General features: G+C 46.7%; 1 protein-coding gene across 1 annotated transcript in view; it reads left to right on the plus strand.

Annotated features, from left to right (window-relative positions):
• LOC121834129 overlaps positions 1-17,071 on the plus strand; it is a 474,916-nt gene that overhangs the window by 46,790 nt on the left and 411,055 nt on the right. The window lies entirely within an intron of this gene.

The following is a 17,071-nucleotide window of genomic DNA, read 5'->3' on the forward strand; positions in this document are numbered from 1 at the left end:
TGAGTATTCAAATATCTATCTCCTAATGCCATGCACAAATGTCTTGCATGAACCATGTGCAAAACTTTCATTTTGTTTCTTGAGTTCTTAATGGTTGGAATGAAAATGCAAATTGTGATGTTGAGCTATTCGCCTCGAGATCGAACCGTGCCGCCACTGTGCGGCCGAAATTGGAAACGCGCGAAAGCGGGGATACCGCCGTGCGTCGTCTGCTACGGGCGCACGCTCAGAAGCATGGACCTCGACGACGCAAGCCCGTTTCCGGCTGAGCTTGATATTCCTTATTAAATTCTTTATGTTTTTGTTGCCGTTTCTTCTTACTAAAGGTTGTGTTGTATCGTTTGCCATGCGTAGAAATTCAGCAAAGCGATTATTATTATTATTATTAAGCTTCCATAATCTTAGTGTGTTGTTTTTTATACAATCGCTGGTCCCACGTATTTTTGTTATCTCGCACAAACCGTGGCTTTCATAAAGCATTGAATGTTGAGTGGGTTTGTGGTTTGATTAGAAAATTAACCCGACTAATCGCTATCCTTAAAATAGACTAATCAATTAATCCGTACGTTGATTTTTTCCCGGTCATATTGCGTGAAAGATGTTAAAACTACATATTTTGTACTGGTTTTACTATGTCACAAATGGCATATTGCATTCCCATTCTAGACTTCACGCTGTGAGTCCTACATAAATATGATCACGGGAAGCCTTTTAAAATAAAGTATTTCTTAAGTTATTATTTAAACAGTATAATCACCCTCGGCGAAATGACAAGCACGCTGAAGTGGTTTACCGTGCAAGCTAGTGTCACAAAAGAAATAAAGACGTCAAAAATATTGAAGCCGGCATATTTTACTGCTTGCTGACTTTCTCCAGTACTAGACTCCAATTGAATGGAAAAAAAAAATTAAAGCATTACTTGAATAATCTAAAAGTTAATCGATGAACTGCCCAGTCCCGATATAGGTTAGGTGAGGGCGGAGGGAGATCGGAAAATCTCGTGAAGGTCGCTAGCCCTCATCAGTAAAAGAGTATCACTGCGGCCGATGCTGTCTGTGTCGTGGTGCGCGTCGTTTGTTGGGGTTGCAGAGTCTACTGTGTTTGAATACAAGATTATTTAGCCAGAAATGTATAGTATTAGCCTCTTGACATCCGCGGCCCTCACCAAGAAAATTGAAGGGGGTGAACCCACACTACCGAGAAAAGCATTTAATAGCAGGAACATTGTTGCGTTGCTCGGTTACACTCGTTTATTACAGTCACGGCAGATATATTAGAACAGTTTGTTTCACTTGTTTCAGTTGTCCTGCCAACCGTGCAGTTTGCAGATTTTAACTAGAAGAGACACTCACTCCTCATCGCAACGCAGTAGATTTGTTCAGACTCCAACCGTGCAGTTTGCAGATTTTAACTAGAAGAGACACTCACTCCTCATCGCAACGCAGTAGATTTGTTCAGACTCCAAAAAATTTACCCACACTATGGCACAGTAAAAGGGCAGAGGAACTCAATAGCATGGTAATTTCTAATACAACGCTAGCTTATCTTCATTCTGAATATTTATATTACTGCAAAAGCTTGACGTTAAAAAAAGCATAGAAGCTGCGATTTCACAGCCCACAGTACCAGTATTATGTTAACTGGGTCGGACTTTATTTTTATTTTTTTTTATTTCCACGTTGATGAACCGATACATCCATTTTAAAAGAAACAAATATTTAACATAAATATTCCAGTTCAGCCGGAGACAGGCATCAGTCGTGGTGATCCATGCTCTCCAAAGTCTGCCTAGAGCAGACGACGCACCCACAGAAGCGATTATATAAATTTGGGCCGCACGCTGGTAACACGATTCGATCTTCACTGAAGCACCGAGCAGTACTGCATCTTTTTCCGCTAGAATTGTTTTCCCACCGATAGTATGCGACAAAATAAACGGAAGAATCTACGCCGTCTCGTGCGCCGACGTGGAGAGCCTATGGGGCGGCCGTTCTCCTATCCCCGCTTTGATGATGATGATAGCGCGACCGTAGCGCCACCTCTAGGTCGATCTCGAGGCGAATAGCGTACAGCAAACTGAGCAGGCGCAGATCAACATATTGGCATGACACTGCAACGTACAACAGCATGTTCTTGCCCGGTATGTTCAATAGAACCTGGGACGGAGCTTGATGGTACTTATATCTCAACTAGAAAAGGAAAATATTAAGAAGAAATTAGAAATTAAGAGGGAGCGCTCCTCCAAGCCCCATAGAGAATACACGCGATTTTCTGCCATTTTACGAAAATTCTCATTTAATAACCGTTACACCGATTTTTTCACACTTTTTTGCTATAAAAAGATTGATTCTTCGTCCAACTATCCCACAGAGCATATTTTTCATAAACAAATTTATTATATTTTATATTAAATCGTGAAATCGGTCGGAATTGGCTGTTTTGACATGTTTACGTTAGAACGCGTTTTTAAAAACCTGTGAATTTTTAACTACAAATGTGTCTTGTGGGATATCTGCGGAATTTAACACGGAATTCAATTATAATAAAATTATAGCTGTAAGTACATCCGTTCTTTAACTACATCGAAAAAACTGAACCAAGGTGTTGTGGCTTGTTTTCCTCGTTTGGACGGTCAAGACTAGTTCGACGAGCGCCGCGTGAGGGCGCCACCATTTCGCCACGCACGCTGCTCTGATTTTGTATTACTCCGCGCGCATGCGCTCTTCAGTAACGCGCTTGTGGTGGTCCAGAGGCGGCAAGACCCGTCCAGACAGAGTGGTTTTGTTTCTCGGGGCGGGGTGTCGGGTGGATAGCTGTGCGTGTTTTCATAACTAGAAAGGCCGTCCTCGCAGCTATGGGTCCAAAGAGGTATAAATATGGCAAGCGAAAGGTCTCGAAGTCGCAAATAGAGTTTGCACGTAAGCGACCCTCTGCTGAAACTACGGATGGTGAGGTTGAGTCATCGTGTCGTAGTGCTGCGAGAACGAATTGACTCGGGGTGTTGAAGATGCCGCTTGGGAAGCCATGCAACAGGCCGGAGTGGAAGAAGCGAGGCGCACGAAGGAATCTGGCGAGATCGATGCCGAAGGCTATCCGCTTGTTACCGTCGTTGCAGACTGTGCGTGATCAAAGCGATCGTAGAACGACGCTCCTTCTGGTACGGTAAGTACTACATTTCTTCCTCTAAAAGGGGCGCCAATTTTGATCGTAGATATAATATACATTTCTTTAGAGTGCGTTCGAAAGAAATCCGAAGCATGTTTTTCTCGCCACGAAAATACATTAGTCTCTGTCGCTAGGCTACATTTGGGCGGACGCTGAGCATTTGGCAATGCGTAGTTTATTTTTATGGTGAGATGACCGTGGTTAGAATCCCTCTCTGTTGTATGTGTATCTCTGTGAATGCAAAATTTGTTTCGGCAACTGGGGTGACGATTTCTCACGAAGCACTGGAAACAGTTATGCTTTTTGTGTGCCTGTTTTAGTGACCGCTGTTTTATGTACTATACATTCCGAATATACGCGGTGCCATGCAGTCAGTTCGTCAGACGACGTTTTAGACAGCTCGTTTCTTCGAAGCTGCACCTTTTCAAGGATAAATCGTTCCATCGGAAATAGCCGGCGTTCGTTTCATCGATACACCTTGTGACGTTTCGTCTAGTTTTTCTATTATGTGCGTGCTCGCGCTTGCGAACGTAATTGCGCGTCCGTGTCTGCTTGCGTGTGCGCCTGCATGAGCGAGGATGCTTATGTGCGTGCCCCCCGTGCACATGCGTGTTTTCATGCCTACGCGTGAGTATATATACCCGCGTATCTGTGTGCGTGTTAAGGCTAGCCCACATGGTGCGCTTTTCTCCGCGTCTGCGTCGCGTCTGCGCCTGCGCTTTGACGTCACTTCCGGCGCCGGGACGAAACGCAGCGTTTTTTGGCGCATCCCGGCGTATCTGGAAGAGCCAGATATTTTGCGTCCACGCGTCGCGTCTCGCGCTGCGTCCAGAAGGCAACAACCAATGAACCGCCGTGTTCACTAGTTGCAAGGAGCGTTTGAATTTTCTCCACTGTAGGATTGTAGTTTTCGCCACAGACCTCGCGACGAAGGCGATAATAATTATAATAATAATACTTTTTATTTGCACATATTGCGATACCCACTCGGCAGCGTGCGAGGCTAGGCAAAAAGGTCGAGACCCTTACGCAGGTGGGCCTGCTAGCCCGCCGCCAAGTAGGGAAAGGGATACGGGAAAGGAAAATAAATAAAAACACTCAAAACAGAAAGATACACACAAATACGGGTAGCAGCCCTGTGCCATCAAAGCGCACGCGCGCACGCACACACACATACCCGCGCGCGCGGAGTTTACAAAATTTGCACGCTCGCGGCCTTCAATAAAAACGGCTTTTAGGCCCTGCCAACGCTAGCAGCAGGGCGAACATGGGTAGTTACGTCCTTCCCCCCGCGGATATCAGTTTATCATACCTTTTACACAAGTCCAGGGAATCCTCTCTGCTCCGCGGGAGAGGCTGACGCTGCTTCAGCGGAACAGAGAGGACCTAGCGAAGTACAAAAGCGTCCTGCACTCTGGCAGGCCAAATGTAAAGAATACAAGGACACCGAGAGACAAAGGTACAAAACTAATACTACCGGCAACAACCGCTACAACGTAACCACTGTAGCGGCCAGCGGCCAGCTGTAAATGTTTTGGCGCCGGCGATGGGGATGCCAATGGCGTATCGAAACGTGGATGAGGCGTACGCACTAAAAAGAATGAAAATTAGTGAAATTGAGCTTCATTGCGATTGTTGTAATTAAAAATGAGTGATTTCTATTACTAAAATTAAATATTACGGCATGTAGCCATCATTTACCGCGCGATTTCTATTTAATGTTTGCTTTTGTTTCTTAAGCGCGTCTGGCTACGTTGGGCAGATGCTTCGGAAACGCAGATATGGTGTACTAGAAGACTGGGCAGTGTAGCGAGCGCCGGCGGAGGGGGGGCTCTTTCAGCGATGACCGGATCGGTGGCCGCGAGAGGGCGCAACGTGTAGTAGGCGTGCTGCCGGAGTGCGGAGCGCAGGCAGCGGTAGCGCTTGGCTGGCTTGGCGTTCCGCACGGGTTCGATTGTTTCGTATTGTTTGGCTAACTCTTTACGGTATTCTTTATTTCTGCTGTTTCACATAATATTTATCGCACTAATTCGTTGCCAAATGCTTTACCCGAGACGTGCATCTTCGGACAGGACGCCACAGTACACATCGCGGCACTGCTAGCGCGAACAAGACATTGGCGCTTTCTCGCATTTATTTCGAAAGAGTATTAGTGAGGGCGAACTTTTATCACCTGTGTTATAGACCCGAATGAGCTTTTTCCCCAGCAAGTAGAACTTTGCTGAGTTTCTTTGGTTTCTCACAAAAAAAAAAACAAAAAAAACGGCGATCGCTCTTTCGCGCTAACAATGTTGCGTTCTGAATAGGCGGGAAATCCATCCCCCAGAAAAACGTTCGGGAAGTATCTTGAAACAGACGTCGCAAACGTGTGTCATCCCCTGAATAACGTAGGATAAGCATGCTGATGGCATGATACCTAAACAAATGTCTGCTTTTAATTGTGACTCTATAATTTGGTCCATATCACATGAGCGAATGACATTTTAGCGAACAGCGACATTTGAGCGAATGGACGTTTTAGCGAATAACGGGGGCGCGCGTTAACCCATCCGCCGCGCTGCGCTTTACGCGGCTTCGCGGCGACAGTCTGCGGCGGCTCATTACAAAAATATGAACCCATTTGGCCCACCCGAAAACGCCGCTTCGCGGCGTCCGACTATTCGCTAAAGTGTCATTCGGTGAAACGTGGGCGTTCGCTAAAACGTCATTCGATCAAGTGAGTGCCTCCCCTATAATTTCGCTGTCACTGTAGTTGTGATAAATGAATTCCGTGGTTGAAGCGCACTACCCTAATGAATTGTTTCAATGTTTGGGAAAACAAAATGGGGCTTACAAAACGGATTATATCGTCTACTTCCGTAGGCTGCATGGAGGTGCCACTGTCGACTCTCGCAATTACTTCCACGGGCTTTCGAAGGAATTTCCATCACTAGCCTTTATCGTAGTTGCTGTTACTTCGTAGGCTCAACAAACAGGACTGTGCGAATAGTTAGAAAAATGTATCCACTCACCAGCTCTGGTAGTAACCACAGTAGATAAATTCTTATTTATCCACTGAGCACCAGCTATATTGATATGTGGGTACCAGGGCAGACAGATAAATTTTTAATGATACACTGGGCGCCAGCGCACAGATGAGATTAATGAGGTGCACCCAAGGATTCCGGAGGCGATGGTACTTGCTTTTCCCAAGAGCTCGGGAGAGGGAGGCTCCCGAGCTCCCCCGTAGTCGGCGCCTATGGCGTTTTGTACCTCTGCATTCTCCGACGTGAGGTCATGATCTTGATGAGCTTCGACATCTTCAGGATAAATGACTCAGTATCATCCGCTGGGCCATTAGACCCTTCAATTTTCTTGCGGTAAAAAGAGGCCTCTTAGCACCTTTTCATTGAAGAGACGGAGTGCTGGGCCAACCCTCATCTTTTTAAAGCCGTTAAGAAAAAAAAAATAATAATAATTTGCTCATGTGAGGCCATAACCGTTAACGTCACATTTTCACAGTCACTTCTCCAAGCCTTTCTAAAGCAGTCAGCGTGCACAGGACCCTTCGGTGTGTCGAAACCAGTGTCTATTAGACCGATTTAGCAGATACTTTAAAGTGCAAAAAGTCCGCAAAAAAAATGTAGAGGAAGACTGTCATGACTGCGTGCATCACATGAAGCAGAGTCTCCCTGTCACTCCTTTTATTGTTGCGGGATCACGACTTACGCCGTTCGAACTCGAGAGGGGCACGAAAAAGGGAACGGGCTTTTTTGGAGGACCGGTAGCCACTGTTGCAACCCGGCACGGGCCCCAGGAATTGAGGTTAGAAAGGGGGGGTTTCGGGGGGCATTGAGAATATAAGAGTCGTTGCGAATTATACGGGTGCTTTTCGAAAGACAAGGGGGGAGTGCACCCCCGTAGAGGGGTGTAGGGAAATCACTGCCTCGACACAAAACACGGCCCGTCTCTCTTGTCCCGCCGTTTTTCCGTCATTGTACGCGTTGTCTACATCCCACTGAACGGCACCGATCACAATCCATTTCACTCAACCATAAAAAAAAAAAAAAAAAAAAAAAGGAACTGCAGCAAAACAAGGCGACGACGCGAACCAGGCGATCACATGCAGTACGACCACACGGCAATCCGAGCGGGGAGGAGCACGCCTGTTACCCGCAGCGCCCCCTGGCGTCCTTGCTCGCTGTCATCGCTGCGCCGACCTCCTCCCTCCGTTGCTTCTCGGCGCGGACGACACACTGCCCAGTTCTAGTACACCAGACGCGAAGCGCTGCACGGTAGCGCTGCGTGTGGTTTGACTGGGCGCACGCGTCCTGCTTAGCGCGCGCGCCAAGCCGAGACGCGCGTCTAGACGCACTGAAAAACGCGCCATGTGGGCTAGCCTTTATACGTGCATCTGCGTGCGTGTTTGCACGCGTGGGCGTTTGCCTGCTCATAAGTGCGCGTGCCTGTGCAAGTGCGCGCGTGCACGTGCGTGTGTAATTCGTGCGTACGTGTGCGCGGGTGTGCTTGTGCGTGTGTACGTGAATTTGCATCCGTGCCTCCGCGTGCATCCGCGTATCTGTGTTCGCGCATGCGTATGAGTGCCTAATTCGTGCGTGTTTGAGTGGGCGCATGCATACTTGGGCGTACGTGTGCCCAAGTACGCACGTTGTCGGACTTTGCGGGAAAGGTTCGAGAAGCTCGAACCTGGTCGAACTCGAACGTCGGCTGGTTCGCGACACCTTTAGTACTCACGTTGCGGACGGTTGGTGATTGGCCGCTGATAACTTCACCGTAACTTTTTGCTTTATGTTTAGCGCCATTTTTTATATTTCTATTCGTGCTATTGTAATCTTTTGCGATTAAACTCTCTGTACCCTTTCCTTGTGACCTATGAAACGATCTCGAACGCCTCGAACAACAGCGACGCTTGCGTTCGTTCTCGGGGCTAGTAGGCAAGGAGGTTACAAGTATTTATATGACGTCAGACTGCCTTTTGATGCCGAGTCACAACACAGAAGTATGGCCACCGAAGGCAAAAGCAGTTATCCCATTGGCGAGTTTGCTTTGTCTTTCAATTTTCACAACTCTCCCGAATCAGTTTTGCTTTATCGTTTGGTGGTCATGTTTGTGGGCGATGACTCAGCACGTGACTAGACCCTATAACCGTTCATGGTGTTTTTCTCTGTTTTTATTTTTTAGATTGAACGATTCTGCTGCAGTGTGGAACGAACTACACGAAAGTGCTCAACCTTCTACGAAGTCTTCCGAGGAGCAGAACGTGTGGGGATCAGGACTATTGGAAGATATGTTCTCAAGTCATGAAAAACTGCCCGGTCGCCAATCATTACAAATTGTCTATGAAATACTATAAGAAACAATCAGTGTCGTGAAAAATTGTATAAAAATACTTTGTTGTGCAGTGCTGGTGGCTAGTTGTGATGAAGTAACGAAGGTATATGCCGGTAGTTTGTCATATATGTATTCGATTATGTGTTTATTTTTAAATTACCTAATATACAGTGTTGTTTTTCCTTAACTGGAACGTGTTTTTCTTTTAAAAGAGGGGGAGACCCGTCCGCGCGCGTGGAAGACCTGCAGGTGTCTGCGCCCGCGTTTACCCGGCAGGCTTTTGCGGGTTGATTTTGCGGGGAGCAGGCGTTTTTTCTTTTTCTTTTTTGTCTCGCCACCGTGAATAGGGTGCCTTCGTACACATTCGCTTGTGCGGAGTGGCGACATCTCGGCGATTTCACTGCCCGACCTTTTTTTTTTATTTATTTATTTTATTTTTTTGTTTATGCAGAGTATACGTGCTTTGGCATCTCTCGGTGCGAGCCCGCAATTTTGGCTATAGACTTTTTCTGTGTACTCTCGTCTCCAGCCACCTAATAGGCGTATCCGGTATGGGCGACGAAAAAATAATCCAACGTTTCAACCTGCAAATAGTAAAAAAATAAAGGGGAGGCAAAACGAGAATGGGTGACGGTTACGCTTATATCCTAAATGCCTTCTATTGGCGTGGCGACGGCGAAACAATGTTTTCGCCCATATTGGAAGTGATGTCAATTCAAGATGGCGGCGCACTTGCAGAAAAGGTCTATAGACGAGCGCGCGAAGACCGCCCTGTTTACAAACACGGTTTTTGCTTTGCCCACACCGGGTGTGGGCACTGCGGAATCGCAGCGTCTCGTTTTTGAAGAGAAGCCGCCTCTGCGTGGTGCGCCGTACTCAAGGCAGCGCCACCGCAGAGGGACGGCGTCGGAGCCGCGTGTCGGTGTATATACTTCGTTTCACGTCATGTGCGAGCGAAGTCAAAGCTAGAAGCGCGAGCCCAAGGCTCCGAGCGTGCCGGCTTCGCACGTGCGTACGTGCACCACAGGCGCTGTTACAAGCAGCATGCTCGCGCTTGTAGCGTTGGCTTCGCTCGCCCATAAGGTGAAACGAACTAGCCTTTTGATACCAAATTCCCTCCAGAAGTTAATTTATAAACCGGGTGTTCTTTTTTGTTCTTTTTCTTTTCTTTCTTTCATTAAACTTTCAAGTTGTATGATAAAGCCTCAAAGGCAATACAGTGTCTCTGTCAGTTACTTCAAAATATCTGTATTCCTTGGCAGAGTCCTGCCTTTTCCGTGCGGATACTTCGAAAGTCTGACTGATTATTGAATTCCTGTTGCCCACGAGGATAACAAAGGAATATGTGCAGAGAAAGACGCTTCTTTTGACGCTTACAAAAACAAAAAAGAAAAAAAAAAAAAAGAAAAACGGTTGCAAAACTTGTCCTCGGATCCCTGGAAAAGGTCAAGACCGCTCAAGATTTTACAACTGACAGCCGTCGAATTCGGAGTTGTTCGGATAAATCCGAATTCGCGATAGTTTCACCGGCGAGTGTTTCACGGAGTTTATAGCATTTGTCCGAAAGTTAAAGTCCCTATCTACAACCTAGGTTAGGGCCCACCAGGTCCAATCACAGACCAGTTATAGGCACGTGTGCATTAGCGTGCTTTTCTTATACGCGCGTCGAAGTAATGCATTACGTTACTGGCTCCCGATTGAACCTAACGGGCCGTGGCGTCGGCTGACGACCATCGCAGGACGAGACGCAATCATAGTGCTAAATTCTTCTCGTTGATAAGACTGAAGGATGTGAATGAAATGTACTGTACGTTTTGCTTGGTGGATGTTTTAATGATTTCGCGTACATAGAGCTGACTATCATGTCATGATTCGTGTGGCACCGAACTCCGGCTGGTGGATTGCTGAAATCATCACCTCATCAACCCTCCCGGAACCCGCTAGGAACCCACTTGCCAGTATTCGTTAGACCCACTGTGTCCGACCAAATCCGATCAACTGCCTCGCGCTTCGACACCAAGGCGGTTTTCGTTTGCAGCGTCTAGGCGATCTGAACCGATTATTTTATCTATACTTCAAATGGTGCAGGTGTCAACGATTTGCAGTGTTGTTCAAGATACTCGACAAAAGTATTTAAGACAAGATACTAAATACCCAAGTGAGACAGTATTTAGAGTAGTATTCAAGTTACTTTTGCGCCAAACTATTTTGAGTAAAGTGCAAATACTTTGAAAAATAATTGAATTACTTTTGAAGATACTTTATAAGCGCGCGACGAGCTGAAGTTATTACAACTAAATAAAAAAATGGGGGCATCTTGATTATATTAACTTAGCTGAAACGCATATCGTTCGATGACCTCCTAGTGTACACCTCATTTGTCCCCCTAGACACGTGCAAAGGAGAAAGAAAGAACATTTAGTCTTAGTACTTCCCCTTTGGGGACAAACTTCTTCGTACGCCGGAAAAGGTATTTGAGATACTGAGTAGAAGATACTAAGCAATGTAGTTAAGATAGAGTGCTATTTACTCTCAATCGAATGTATCTTCAAGATACCAAAATACCGACAAAAGTATCTTAATTACAGTATCTTGAGTAGAGTATTTGAGATACGTAGAAGCCTTGCTATTTGCTTGTTTCAAGCGAGCCTCCTGCCGTCATATTGCTGGCGACACAGGAGAAAAGTGGTTTACCCGCCCTTTTGTTCAACATACCATAAAATACGCAGTATAATTACGAAATATTTACATAAATCTTTACTGACATGCGTATGTACATATACAGAAAGCTGGTGCACAACTGTTGAGGAAACGCAATGGTCGACACTTTTCAATATTTTAAAGATAAAGGTAAAACAAATAAACAGTGGGCGACACCAGTCCAAAATGTATACCTCGGTAAAAAAAGTTCCCGTGTGTCTGTGTTTCCCCAAAGCAATTCGAGAGCCAGTTCTGTAAGCTACGGAGGATGCTCGGCGAATGGCGAAGCCATTGATGTGTCTAGACTGAAAAATAGTCGCCGAGAGGACACTCAGAGGCATGACACGACTGTTGTCTGTCCGTCATAAAGACATCGTTTTTAGAGCGAAACAATAATTCGGATTCGCCATTCGCCGAGCTTCCCCCGCAGATTACAGAGATTGATCCTCTACTCTAGGAAAAGTAGACGCGCAGGAAGTTGTGCGAGGAAAGAAAAAAGGTAGCGAGTGGCGAATATTTGTGATTGCGTGTGCCGGAAAAATATAAAAAGAACCTGAACAATACTTAAAAATTAAAAATCTCGACCAGCCAGCAGACTTCACTGAGGCCTGCATTTTCATTTTCGGAAATTTCGGCAAACTCCAGTCGTGTGGCTTTAGCCCCATAACTTTTGCAACTGTGAATCCGTGGGCGTCAATCAACGCCAGGCCGCTTCGTCATCCATAGCCCAAAAGCGACGTTCACGGCGCCCACCAGGGGATACCAGCCAAGGTCGCTGTACCGGGGCCGCCCGATACGTGATACTTGTCCGCCGCCAGCAGGCCTTTTTTCGTCTTTTTTCTCTCGGTCGAGGCAGGGCCGGCATTTGGAGTGGGCGACCTATGCAGTTGCACCGGGCGCCATTCATAGAGGGGCGCCGAAAGGGCCGCCAGGTCATGCAGGGCTCAAACCTCGAGGGGATAAAATCAAAAACAAAAAACGACCGCATCGCCGTTTGGAATTTCGGCCGCAAAACCAACGACTAAGTTCTTGTTATAATTGGCGTCCATCAACCCGCAGCCACCTGTGAATGTTGTTTTACTATAGAGAACCTCTCCCCCCGGTGAGAATCAAAGCGTCATTGAATGAGTCATGAACGACTGGGCAAGCGGTCACCTCCGCACAGCTCTCAAATTACGAGCGGAGCAAAACCTGACTGGCAAAAAGCGATGGAGCCAGCATGCCGCACTCTTAGCGCAACTTACTAAACGGTGGCGCCAAACCCATCGGCGAGCAAATCAGTGTGTCGGAGCGAGTCACGGAGTTTTGCTCTTAGTAATCACGTGCTTCGCTCAGAGTCTCTGATTGGCTCGCAGAAAACGTAGGCTTCACCCTTTGCCAAGTTATTCTGAGCCGAAGAATGACTTCGCTCAGTAGGTCTGACCGGGGGTAAAATGAACCCGATTCCTCCCGACATTCGAGCTGCGCTTTGGGCAATGCTTGCTGTGGAGTCTCTTGCAGTAAGCTGAACGAACCAATGCCCCCTCAGCATCCGGTGAGTCTCTGTGCCCAGAGGCTTCAACCTAACTGAAAATAATATGTGTAAAGAACTTTGGATCCGCAGCTCTTTCTTTTTTTGTGTGTAAGCGACCAGCGACGACTACGGACTTCCAATACCGATCAGTGTTGCCATTTCAAAATTCAGAAACTCGCCACAAAAATCCCGAAAACCGCGAAAAACATATAAATTTATAATGTTGCGCAAGAATGGCCGCATCACTGCAGGCAAACCTGGTGTCCGACATGAAGCTCAAACTCTTGCAGTTCAGTTTCTCGTTTACATTGTTGTGTGGTACGACATTCTTTTTACAAGTTAATGTTGTAAGCGAGAACATGCAATGCAAAACGAAGGACATCGTAGCAACCACCCAGCTGATGAAAGCATGCAGCGATTGCATCAACAATTATCGCGATGTCGGGTACTGCAACTGGCAACTGCGAACGGTCTTCCCGAGAGCATGGGTATTGACAGTGCGACGAAACCGGCCCCTCGACTGCGGCGGAAAAAGCGCCAGTTCTGTTATGAGTGCCAGGACGAGGTTGATGATGTCGAGACAAAATTCAAGCGAGAGTTCTTCTACGAGATGATTCACACCGTGAGATGTCGATTGAAGAACGCTTCATGCGGATGGAGCAGCACGTGAGCTTCTGGGGGTTCCTTTACGGCCTCACCCGACTTCCCGACAAAGCGGAATGTCTTAAACTTTGCCAATGCCTTGACCATGCATGCACTCAGAGTCTGAGACACCTAGAAAGTGCAGACATCGACGGTACAGATCTCTGCGAGGAGCTGATCTAACTATGCAGCCTGCTGCCCACTGGATGCAGTGATCGCCAGGACGTCCTCCAGTTCATTCTGGACAACCATCTATGTGACAAATTCCCTCATACGTGGGTGTCATTGAGAATCCTCCTCCCTTTGCCAATGTCAATGGCCACCGCTGAGAGGAGTTTCTAAAATTAAAGCTTATTAAGACATACCTAAGATCAACCATGGCGGATGACAGGATATCGTCATTGGCAATTTCGTCCATTGAAAACAAGATAGCGTCTAGCCTGGATATGTCGCAAGACGTAGCCCAATTTGCGTTGTTGAAGGTTCGGAAGGTTGCCTTCTACGGCATTTGACATGGTTAACTTGTGCTTTTGTTTTCTCTGTCCCTTAGACGTTAGCTTGCTATGGGAGACCCACAGCTGAAGTTTGGTTAATCAAAGAAATAAATGATTCTTGAACTTTGAACACGGTGCCGACAAAGCTCACAATGCTCGAGGACGTCGTTCGTTTTTAGGACGCGGTTTTCGACTGACAACGACAAAATCGCGACCATTCGCGCTGGGTCACTGTGGCATGTTTGCTTACAACATGATGTTTGGTGCGAGAATAGTATACGTGTGTGTAAGGGGGGGGGGGGGCGCCACGCCTGCAGTTTGCCCAGGGCGCTTGCTGCTCTAAGGCCGGCCCTGGGTCGAGAAATTTGTGCTGAAAACGAAGAGACACGTAGTGGATGTATTTGGACAGAGCAGGCCTATTCAACTCAGAGTACCGCAAGATTGAACGGCTTATTATGATCATGGTTAATGCTGTTTCATTAGAGGGGCCATGCAACGATTTTGCTACTTTCACCGAATACTTTCTGAATGAATACTTGAAGTTCATTATGGGCGGAAAGCGTGTGGCAACCCTCCACAGACCTTGCGTATTCGTGCTCGTCGTGCTCTAATAAGTGATCGGTGGGCCATTGTCCGTGGGATCCTGTGCACCACGTGACCACGCTGGAAAAAACGCACCTCTGGTGGTCACATGAACACGTGACCATGTCCCGTGGGGGTCATGTGAACATGGTCAGTTGGATCCCGCCCACCACGTGACCAAACTGCGAATAGCGCGCCTATGGTGGTCGCATGATCACGTGACCTTGTTGCGTGGGGTCACGTAATTACGCAGCGACAATTAAACTTGTAGCTCATGGCGTTGCGCATGAGATACTTGCGTGACACTTGTGTCAGTATGGTTGTGCAAAGTGCCCGAAATTCGAACTTAAAATTGCTGCAACGGAACTTTAAACCGCGTGGAAGCAAATTAGTCACGGCTTCCGGTTTTAGCGCACGCGCCAGCCTTTGTCCCTACAATAGGCGAAATAAAAGGCAGTACATTGGGGGATAAGCGAGTGAGGAGAGGACACTTTCATGGTAGCCGGCAGGTAGACCGGCATAACATACTTGTTTGTTGCTGTTGTTAAAAAACATCTGTATTAGGTCTAATAAAGGAAAAATAGAAAGGGAGAACGATGTGTGACTACCCCTATTCCGGGTCCCATTAAATTTCTATCGAGGTGCGCGCTGTCCGAGGCAGAACGAAAGTTCTTGTGTTCGTGGCTTTTATTTTCAGCGCTGTAATAATACGAATGTTGAGGACCCAAATAAGTCACTAAGATTATCAAAATATTTTTCCTGCTTCTCCTGGCTCGTGCAAATGTACTTTCCCATTTCCGAAAATCAATGCCGCTATGCTCTAGAATGTAATGCGTCAAAAAGTAGGAGTAATTTCGTTAGACTGAACAAAATTACGCGTAAACTCCTCTCAATAGTGTTATGGTAGGTCATATGATAGAGTTAGTATGCCATATGATAGTTGTCCTCTTCTAATTAGCTTCTTAGAACATCTAAGGACCTTGCGTTTGCAAGAGACGAGCGATTTTATGGGAAAGGGCAACTCAGAAAGATACAAACTTACGTCCACATTCAATACGAAAAGATCCGCTCCTTTGTGCACTCTATTGCACGTGGCAGTGCCTTGTTGAATAACCGTACTTCGGGCTCAACTGCCTTCTTTCGGAGTTGCGGTATGAGCTTGTAACAGAACACAAAATGTACTCTTTGCCTGAGCCATAGGAGCAGGTCCCGAAAAGCAAAGTCCAGATGCTAGCTGTGCTTTGCAAAAACGCGCACACTTATTGAATCATCGGAAAATATGTGATAGCATTTCTCGGTAGAAAGAACACGAAAATATAAAATTTAGCCAAAAGATGTAGATACGTCATGTTTTTCTTTGGGATCTAGTATAAAACTAAAATAACAAGACCTTGAGATACTTGCATGATTTTCGTGTTGCACAACAAACTTTGATGTTTGCTTCAAACGACTATTGAAGGTGTCAAAAAGAAAAAAAAGACGGGTTTATTACGGTTATCGAACGCGGTTTTATCCAGGTTCGTTTCAACGAAAGGGGTGCGGTATATCGAAGCACGGTTTAGCGAAAATGAATACATTTTATCGAGGCCTCCGTTTGAGAAATGCTGTTTGTAGGCGGCGGCAAGCTAGGCTTCCAAACAGACCGCGCTTTGTGCGGGCACCCCTCGCTGTCGCTCGGGAAAAGTTTAATATAAGTTCGAGCGTGGATCGCCAAAGGTTGGTTAGCATGCGGGCGGTCGCCATTTTCTCTAAACGGCGATCCGATCTGCTGTTGTCGCGAAAACGGTGTTCGCTAAAACGAGCTTCCCTAAATTCCACTTCTCCGAAAATCAGCACATTTTTCTCCATAGCTTACAACCATGCTGGGGTGTTGTAAGCTCTTCTTCTTTGACCGAGGCTGGCCCCCTGTCGCCATTTTGCAGGTTGTTTCCGCCTGCGTAGACTACCGCAAAATTGAACTTCTTGAGAGGCAACCCTCAATGTTCTCCTTGAGAGCCTGCACCGTCGCTCCCGAGAAGCTAAAGCTGCACACTTGTATGCACTCATCTAAAAAGCGCGGCAAAGCCATTTCACTGGGCTGCTCCCGAAGATTGCGCCTTTCATCTTCGTCCGGACCTCAGTGAAATCTTCTAAATCTCACTTCTTTGTATACCAAGGTCGAACGCTAGAGCACGTTTTTTGAAAGCAATACACCACAAGCGCACACAAGGAACTGAATAAAGACCCAGGATCGGCTGAGTGAGAAACAGCTAGCTAGACTTATTTTTGCCTCAAACATGCAGTCCGTGTTTGAAGTGCAGGCTACCGAAACTAGACTACCGAAAAGTAGCTCCTAAAGTCATTTTTACGGAACGTGCAGATGGTCTTCACCGGAGAAGAAAATTGTGGCGGAGCGCTTATTTGTACGTGTTTTACTTGTTTTGATATCTAGCATTCAACAATGCTGCAGAGTGCCACCGTGAAAACTAACACCAAACGAAAACTAACCCAAAACAAACGAAAGAGCCAGAACCCGTGCAAACTGCGAGCGAGGTCTTTCCTTTCGTTTTTACTTTGTGCACGCGGCCCAACGCTGCCCGGTGCCGCCAGCTTCGTCCAGACGGACTTTGCGGGCACTGAAAGTGAAGGGAAAGAAAAGGAGACA

This window comes from Ixodes scapularis, unplaced genomic scaffold (genome assembly GCF_016920785.2).
Source record: "Ixodes scapularis isolate PalLabHiFi unplaced genomic scaffold, ASM1692078v2 ptg000597l_1___fragment_1__unscaffolded, whole genome shotgun sequence".
Lineage (NCBI taxonomy): Eukaryota > Metazoa > Arthropoda > Arachnida > Ixodida > Ixodidae > Ixodes > Ixodes scapularis.